This window comes from Pristiophorus japonicus, chromosome 6 (assembly GCF_044704955.1).
Source record: "Pristiophorus japonicus isolate sPriJap1 chromosome 6, sPriJap1.hap1, whole genome shotgun sequence".
Lineage (NCBI taxonomy): Eukaryota > Metazoa > Chordata > Chondrichthyes > Pristiophoridae > Pristiophorus > Pristiophorus japonicus.
The window spans coordinates 138,442,258-138,451,625 of NC_091982.1; positions in this window are offsets into that span (position 1 = coordinate 138,442,258).

A 9,368-nucleotide genomic window follows, 5' to 3' on the forward strand; every position below is an offset into this window, starting at 1 on the left:
GTCGGGTCGGGGGGGGGAGCGGGCCTCGGGTCGGGGAGCGGGACTCGGGTCGGGGCCGGGGGGAAGAGCAGGTCTCGGGTCTCTGTCGGGGGGGGGGGGGGGAGCGGGTCTCGGGTGTCGGGTCGGGGCGGGGGGGAAGAGCAGGTCTCGGGTCTCTGTCGGGGGGGGGGGGAGAGCGGGTGTCGGGTCGGGGCGGCCGGGGGGGGGGCGGGGAGCGGGTCTCGGGTGTCGGGTCTCGGTCGGGGCGGGGAGGAGTGGGTGTCGGGTCGGGTCTGGTCGGCCGGCTGGGGGAGCGAGTGCCGGGTCTGGCCGTGGGAGGAGCCTCATTGACGCAGCCCCAGTGAGGCCATTGGGCCAGGGCTAGGGGCTGCGTGCTTCGGGCCCCTCCCACACAGTTCGGCGCCTGGAGCTACTGCACTTGCGTGCCGACTGTAGCGCGCATGTGCAGAGGTCCCGGCACTGTTTTCAGCGCAGGGACCTGGCTCCGCCCCCGCCCCACAGCTCGAGCTGGCTGCGCCGAGTGCCACAGGACCTGTAAGTCGGTGGAGACTACCGAGGATTTTTTTAGGCGCCCAGCTCGGAGGGGCGCCCGTTTTTATTCTTGTGGAAACTTGGGCCCATAATCTCTAGACGTGTTTGATGGTTGTTAATTTTGTAGCATGTTCCATATTTCAGCGCCCCGTGGCCTGTTTATATCTGTACTGTGTCTGCCTGTTAGCTCGCAGAGGCCGAAAGATATTTGAAAACCTAGCCTGGCACTGAAGAAGAACCATCCATCATCGGCTCAGTGGAAGCTTGGAGACTGAGCCAGTGTAACACTTAGCACAAACAAAAGACAAAAAGGCATTTCTTTCAGAATGTACATTAATACTGAAAAATAATGAATTGGCTTGCAAATTTCAAGAGCCCTTAATAATGTAACATGCGCTGTATTTTGGAGATGCCTGCGACACTCTCTTTGCAGGGACGATGAGAGCAGATGGCAGATTGAAAAGCTCCATCCCTAAGAGAGCTGCAGCAAACCAGGACTCGGTGAAAGAGTCAGGTGGATATTTGCTTATCAATAAGATTCAATGTTACACCTGTTTTGTTTCAATTAATGGTCTTGGCACAAAAGTGATATTTACTGCGAGTCATTGTCTTTATGCCAAATCCCAACACAAAATGTCCTCACTGGCTGTAGCACATTGAGAACCTTTCTCCTGCACACTGGAGTTTAAATACACAACGAGGCAGGTCCAACAATTACATTTATTAATACTGAGCGCTTAGCAAGGGTACCTGGGGAGATTTCAGCAATCAGCAACATTAATACAAAGGGCCAGAATCCTTTTGTCAGTGCGTGCAGCTGTTTACCACAACCACAATTTATTTATTCCGTATTCACACAGGGTTTCTGTGCCAATTGAATGGTCGTCACACAACTGGATACAGCTCATAACAAGGGTCACACAGCAGGCACTGTGGCCTTGCAGTGATCATCAAATGCATCCTGCTTGTTAGTTAAAGAATCTATGCTTGTCCCATTTGCTCTGACATGATTGCAAACCATGCAATTCTGGAATGATTTTTCTTTTGGCAATTCTTTATATTCAAGGTTTTTCACCACCTTGAAACACAGGAGTAGGTTCATCCCCCTGAGCCTGTTGAATTAGATTATGGCTGAACTGTACCTTAACTCCATCTCCGCACCTTGGTTCCGTAACCCAAGGGGCTGGAGTTTCGGCTTTGATGTTTTTGGGGCGATAATGCCTGCGGGGCGGGGAAGTTAGCGCCCGGGAACAGTTTGCGTCTTAGTAGGTATGTTTGGGAAGCTGGGCCCTAAGGCAGGAGGCGCATCGCTAAAGGAGGCATTGTACACCTCTCTCAGGGCGTTAGAATGGGAAACTCCCGAGCTAAACCGCCGGGCCGGGAGCACTCTGAGAGGCACTGGGGGTGTGCGGGGGGCAGGGCTGGGGGGCGCTGGGGGAGACACAACAAAAACATTCGCAAAACATTGCCCACTCCACCACAACACAAACTGCAAAAAGAATCAAAAGTAAAAACGATCACACTTACCTTAGGAGTCCATTACTGACGGGATCGTTGGATCGCCTGATTTCCCAGGCGTTCACTACGGGGCGGACGGGTCGGGCGTGAGTCAGAACTCGTGCCGGTGTCGCAACCAGGGTCATCGCAGCTCTTCCGGGTGTTGCTGCTCCGTGCCAACAATAGGATTGCTGCGGGACACTGGAGGCTGAGCGCCTGCCCAGAACACCTCAGCACCGCCATTGCCGCCACTCCGGGGTGAAAAACAGAGCTGAGAAAATTGAGCCCTTAATACCTTCACCGAACAAAAACCTATTCATTTTCAATTGACCCACAGCCTCAACAGCGTTTTTGGGAGAGTTTTCTTGATTTCCTGTATCCTCTGTGTGAAGAAGGGCTGCCTGACATCACCCCTGAATGGCCTGGCTCTAGTTTTAAGATTATGGCCCCTTGTCCACATTAGAGGAAATAGTTTCCCTTGATCTACCCTATCAAACCCTTTAATCATCCTTTAATACCTCAATTAGATCACCCCTTAATCTTCTGTACTCAAGGGAATACAAGCCTAGACATATAAGCACCTTTCATGACATCAGGATGTCCCAAAGTGCTTTACAGCCAACGGAGTACATTTTTGTCTAGTCACTGATATGAAGAAGGATCACAATGTATAATGTCTATGCAACCTATCCTCATAATTTAACCCTTTGGTTCTGGTATCACTGATCTGATATCAGATTGGCAAGCTGTAACTAGTGGGGTGCCGCAGGGATCAGTGCTGGGGCCTCAACTATTTACAATCTATATTAATGACTTGGATGAAGGGACCAAGTGTAATGTAGCCAAGTTTGCTGATGATACAAAGATGGGTTGGAAAGCAAATTATGAGGAGGATCAAAGAATCTGCAAAGGGATATATATAGGCTAAGTGAGTGGGAAAAAAATTAGCAGATGGCTATAATGTGGGAAAATGTGAGGTTATCCACTTTGGTAGCAAAAATAAAAAAGCAAATTATTATTTAAATGGGGAGAGATTACAAAACACTGCAGTACAGAGGGATCTGGGGGTCCTTGTGCATGAAACACCAAAAATTAGCATGCAGGTACAGCAAGTAATCAGGAAGGCAAATGGAATGTTGGCCTTTCTTGCAAGGGGGATAGAATATAAAAGTAGGTAAGTCCTGCTATATCTGCACAGAATGTTGGTGAGACCTGGTGTACTGTATACAGTTTTGGTCTCCTTATCTAAGGAGAGAAATACTTGCATTGGAGGCAGTTCAGAGAGGTTGATTCCTGAGATGAAGGGGTTGACTTATGAAGAAAGGTTGAGCAGGTTGGGCCTATACTCATTGGAGTTTAAAAGAGTAAGAGGTGATCTTATTGAAACATATAAGATCCTGATGGGGCTTGACAGGGTAGATGCAGAGAGGACGTTTCCCCTTGTGGGGGAATCTAGAACTAGGGGGCATAGTCTCAGAATAAGTCTCAGAATAAGGGGCTGCCCATTTAAAACGAAGATGAGGATGAATTTCTTCTCTCAGAGGGTTGTAAATCTGTGGAATTCTCTGCCCCAGAGAGCTGTGGAGGCTGGGTCATTGAATATATTTAAGGAGATAGAGAGATTTTTGAGCAATAAAGGAGTCAAGGGTTATGGGGACCGGGCAGGGAAGTGGAGCTGAGGGCAAGATCAGATGAGCCAAGATCTTATTGAATGGTGGAGCAGGCTCGAGGGGCCAAATGGCCTACTCCTGCTCCTGTTTCTTATGTTCCTATCACCTGGTGAATCTGTGCGACGGCCGATATATCCTCTGAGTGTGGTGCCCAGAAAAACACTGCAGATGGGGTCCAACAAGAGCTTTACACAATTGTATGAAAACTCCTAAGGTTGCCAAATGACGTGCGCTGTGCAGCTGTGGAAAATCTCTTCCCAGCAACCTGTAAGACAGGGTGAGAATGGGTCAGAAGGCAACAGTCCATTATGCAAATCTATTTGTTCAGGTCGAGAAATCAGTGTCGGGGAATATGTGGCACATCGAATTGAACCAATCCCAACACACCAAACCATCACCCCGCATTGATCAGAATACCACACAATAAACTTGTTAGCAAGATGGAAGCTCATTTGTTTAAAGTGGCAGTGGAAATGTGGCTACAATATTGACTAAGTAGAGGACAGTGGTGAATGCTTGTTTCAGACTGGAGCATATTATACCGTGCTGTCCCCCAGGGTTTAGGATTAGGTCCACTGCCCTTTTTGATATATATTAATGACCTGGACTTGAGTATAGAGGGCGTATTTTCAAATATTACAGATGGCACCAAGCTTGGAAATATAGAAAACAGTGAAGTGAGGATTTTAGTCGCAGACATCAGGAGGACATAGATATACTGCTGAAATGGGCAGATACATGGCAGATGAAATTTAATGTGAAGAAGTGTGAATTGACATATTTTGGAAGGAAGAATGAAGAGAGACAATATAAACTAAATGTACATTTTTAAAGTGGGTGCAAGAACAGAGAGTCAAGGGGGGTTCATAATCACAAATATTTGAAGATGCTCGGACAAATTGATCAACATGTTAAAAATACATACGTGATTCTGGACTTTATAAACAGAGGCACGGATGTTATGTTGAAGTTTAGGGTAAGGTTAGGCCTCAGCTGGAGTATTTTGTCTAATTCTGAGTACCATTCTTCCAGAAGGATGTCACGGCCTTGAAGAGCCTGCAGAGTAGATTTGCCATAATGCGACCAGGGATGAGAGACTTCAGTTGCATAGAGAGTCTAGAGAAACTGGACTTGTTCTCCTTCGAGCAGAGAAGGATAAGGGGAGATACACTGGAGGTGTTCAAAATTATGTGGGGTTTTGATAGAGTGAATAAGAAGAAACTGTTTCCAGTGGCAGGCCTGCCAGAGAGCCTGAGTGCAATGTCAAGGAGCATGGAGGAGTCTCTCTCCAGCCTTGCACAGAGCATCGGGGAGAGCTTAGAGCCCATCTTGTCCAGCGTGGAAGGGGTGGGCAGATACATTAGCGCACTTGTGGACCCAACCATCATGCAGCGTCTGATGGCCGATGTCTCAGCTTCCATTGCAGCACCAGCAGAAAGCACCCAAGGTCTGTGAGCTGCAGTGGAAGCTCAGACCGAAGGCATGCAGGCTCAGACTGCTGCCATCATGGCCGGGTTTACCAGTGTGGAAAGGGGCTCGCAGGGTGTTATAGCGGTCCAGCAGCCTGTACTCCAGCACATTACTCGGATTGCTAAGGCGCTGCCCGGGGGGAGTGGCAGTGGCTCCATGGAGGCCGACACTACTGTCCTCTCTCAGGATGACAGCATTCATCCTCCTACCACTGCCACCCCGCCTGGCACACAGAAGAGAAGCATGAAGGGAATGGGCAAAGGTGATTGGTTGAGTTTTTGATGTAATTTTGGGTGGCTAGATGTATAAAGTTGAATTAAAATCTTTGCTTTGTGGCGGCTTTTATTTCAGCATTCTAGCCAAGAGGACGCTGTGATGGTCAGTAACATTAGGTGTGGGACTAATGTTGAATGGTGAATGGGTGATAAACTATCCCTCCTCATCCTTCTTGACTTGTCTGCAGCCTTTGACACAGTTGACCACTCTATCCATCTCCAACACCTCTCCACCACCGTCCAGCTGGGTGGGACTACACTCGCTTGGATCCACTTTTATCTATCTAATCCTACCCTGAGAATCACCTGCAATGGCTCTCTTCCCACTCCCGCATCGCTACTGCTGGTGATCCCCAAGGATCTATCCTTGGCCCCCTCTGATTTCTTATCGACATGCTACATCTAAGACTGCTTATTTCCACCTCTGTAACATCACCTGTCTCCACCCTTGCCTCAGCTCATCCGCTGCTGAAGCCCTCATCCATGCCTTTGTTACCTCCAAACTTGACTATTCCAATGCACTCCTGGCTGACCTCCCATGTTTTACCCTACGTAAACTGAGGGCACCCAAAATTCGGCTGCCCATGTCCTAACTCGCACCAAGTCCTGCTCACCCATCACCCCTGTGCTCGCTGACCTACATTGGCTCCCAGTTAAGCAACGCCTCGATTTCAAAATTCTCATCCTTATTTTCAAATCCTTCCGTGGCCTCGCTACTCCCTATCTCTGTAACCTCCTCCAGCCCCACAATCGCTCCCCCCCACACAGCCCCCCACCACCCCCGGAGTTGTCTGCGCTCCTCTAATTCTGTCCTCCTGAGCATCCCTAATTATAATCACTCAATCATTGGTGGCCTCGGCCCCAAGCTCTGGAACCCCCTCCCTAAACCTCTCCGCCTCGCCACCTCTCTTTCTTCTTTTAAGACGCTCCTTAAAACCTACCTCTTTGACCGAGCTTTTGATCATTTGCTGTAATTTCTCCTTACGTGGCTCGGTGTCAAATGTTTTGTCTTATTGCACTCCTGTGAAGCTCCTTGGAACATTTTACTATGTTAAAGGTGCTATATAAATACAAGCCTTGACAGCGACGCCCACATCCCAGGAACAAATTTTTTTAAAGTCCATGAATACCACATCAACCGCATTATCCTCATGAACCCATTCTGGTACATCATCAATAAACTCAATCAAGTTAGTTAAACATGATTTGCCTTTAAAAAAATCCATGCTGGCATTCCTTAATTAATCCACACTTGTCCAAGTGACTGTTAACTTTGTCCCTGATTATAGTTTCTAGAAGATTCCTGACTACCGAGGTTAAACTGACCGGCCTATAGTTACTGGGTTTATCTTTTTTGAACAACGGTATAACATTTGCAGTTCTCCAGTCCTCTGGCACCAGCCCTGTATCTAAGGAGGATTGGAAGATTATGACCGGTACCGTCGAAATTTCCTCCTTAACTTCCCTCAGCATCTTAGGATGCATTCTATCCGGTCCTGGTGACTTATCTTCTTTAAGTACAGCCAGCCTTTCTAGTACCTCATCTTTATCAATTTTTATCCCATCCAATATCTCACCTACCTCCTCGTTTACTATGATTTTTGGCAGTATCTTCTTCCTTTGTGAAGACAGATGCAAAGTACTCATTTAGTACCTCACCATACTCTCTGCCTCCATGCGCAGGTCTCCTTTTTGGTCTCTTATCGGCCCCACCCCTCCACTTACTACTCATTTACTATTTATATGCCTATAGAATACATTTGAATTCCCTTTTATGTTAGCTGCCGATTTATTCTCATATACTCTCCTTTTGTCCGTGCTCTCTGAACTTTCTTCATACAGCCTGATTCTCACTTGTATTGTCACCCTGACATTTGTCATATGTCCCCTTTTTCTGCTTCATCTTCATCATCATCATAGGCAGTCCCTCGGAATCGAGGAGGACTTGGTTCCACTCCCAAAGTGAGTACTTTAATGGCTGAATAGTCCGATACGAGAGCCACAGACGCTGTTACAGATGGGACAGGGTCAGTAGGGCTGGTTTGCCGCGCGCTCCTTCCGCTGCTTGCCTGGCCTCTTCACGCTCTTTGCATTGAGACTCAAAGAGCTCAATGCCCTCCCGGATGTACTTTCTCCACCTCGGGTGGTCTGCAGCCAGGGACTCCCAGGTGTCAGTGGTGATGTCGCACTTTCCAAGGGGGGCTTTGAGGGTGTCCTTATAACGTTTCCGCTGTTCTTCTTTGGCTTGTTTACCATGAAGGAGCTCTGCATAAAGCATTTGCTTAGGGAGTCTCGTATCTGGCATGCATATTATGTGGCCTGCGCAGCGAAGCTGATGGAGTGTGGTCAGTGCTTCAATACTGGGGATGTTAGCCTGGTCGAGGACACTGATGTTGGTGCGCCTGTCCTCCCAGGGGATTTGCAGGATCTTGCGGAGACATCGTTGGTGATATATCTCCAGCGACTTGAGGTGCCTTCTGTACATTGTCCATGCCTCAGACCCATACAGGAGGGCGGGTATTACTACAGCCCTGTGGACCATGAGATACTCTCTATCTCTTTCATCATCAAGGGAGCTCTGACATTCGTTGCCCTACCTTTCCCCATCGTGAGAATGTACCTCGACCGTACCCGAACCATCTCCTCTTTAAAGGCAGTCCATTGTTCGATTACAGTTTTGCCTTGATTCCAATTTACCCGGGCCAGATTCGTTCTCAACCCACTGAAATTTGCCTTCCTCCAAGTAAATAATTGAACTCTAGATTGTTCCCTGCCCTTTTCCATAGCTAATCTAAACCTTATAATACTGTGATCACTGTTCCCTAAATGTTCCCCTACTGACACTTGCTCAATTTGACCCACCTCATTCCCCAGAACCAGATACAGCAATGCCTCCTCCCTCATTGAGGCAGAAACATACTGATCTAGAAAGTTTTCTTGAACACATCAGAAATTCTTCCCCTTCACTGCCCTTTACACTATTACTGTCCCAGTTTATATTAGGATAACTGAATTCCCCCCATTATCACTACTCAATAGTTCTTGCACCTCTCTGTAATTTCCCTGAAAATTAACTCCTCTTTATCTTTCCCACTAGTTGGTGGCCTTTAGAATACACCTAGTTGTGTAATGGCACCTCTATTGTTTCTTAACTCTAACCAAACAGATTCTGTCCTTGGCCCCTCCAGGACATCCTCTCTCTCCAGCACTGTAATATTCTCCTTAATCAATACTGCCACCCACCTTCTTTCTTTCCATCCCTACCTTTCCTGAACATCCTATATCGAGAAATATTTAACATCAAATCCTGCCCTTTTTTGAGCCAGGTCTCCATTATCGGCACAACATCATATTCCCATGTGTCTATTTGTGCCTTCAGCACAACAATCTTATTTACCACATACACTGTGAGCCTATCTTGGACCTTCCTGTATTCTCCCTTAGTCTGACCTCATCTAATATGTTACTATTTCTTACTCTAGTGCAATCTGTCTCTCCCAATCCTTTGTGCATTTTGTTTCTCCTTTCTAATGTCTACATCATGGTGCCCATCCTCCTGCCAAATTAAATAATCGCCAACAGCACTGGCACCCCTGTGACGATATTGGTCCCGGCTCTGTTGAGGTGCAACCCGTCTGGCCTATACAGGTCCCACCTCCCCCAACAGCAATGTTCCAGGAATCTGATGCCTTCACTCCTGCACCATCGCTCCAGTCACACATTCATCTGCTCTATCCTCCTTATCTATACTGACTGGCTTGTGGCACCGGGAGTAATCCAGAAATTGCTACCTTTGAGGTCCTGCTTTTTAATCTTTTTCTTCACTCCCTAAAATCTGCCTGCAGTACCTCAACTCTCTTTCTACCTATGTCATTGATACCGATATGGACCACGACTTGTGGCTGTTCACCTTCCTCCCTCAAAA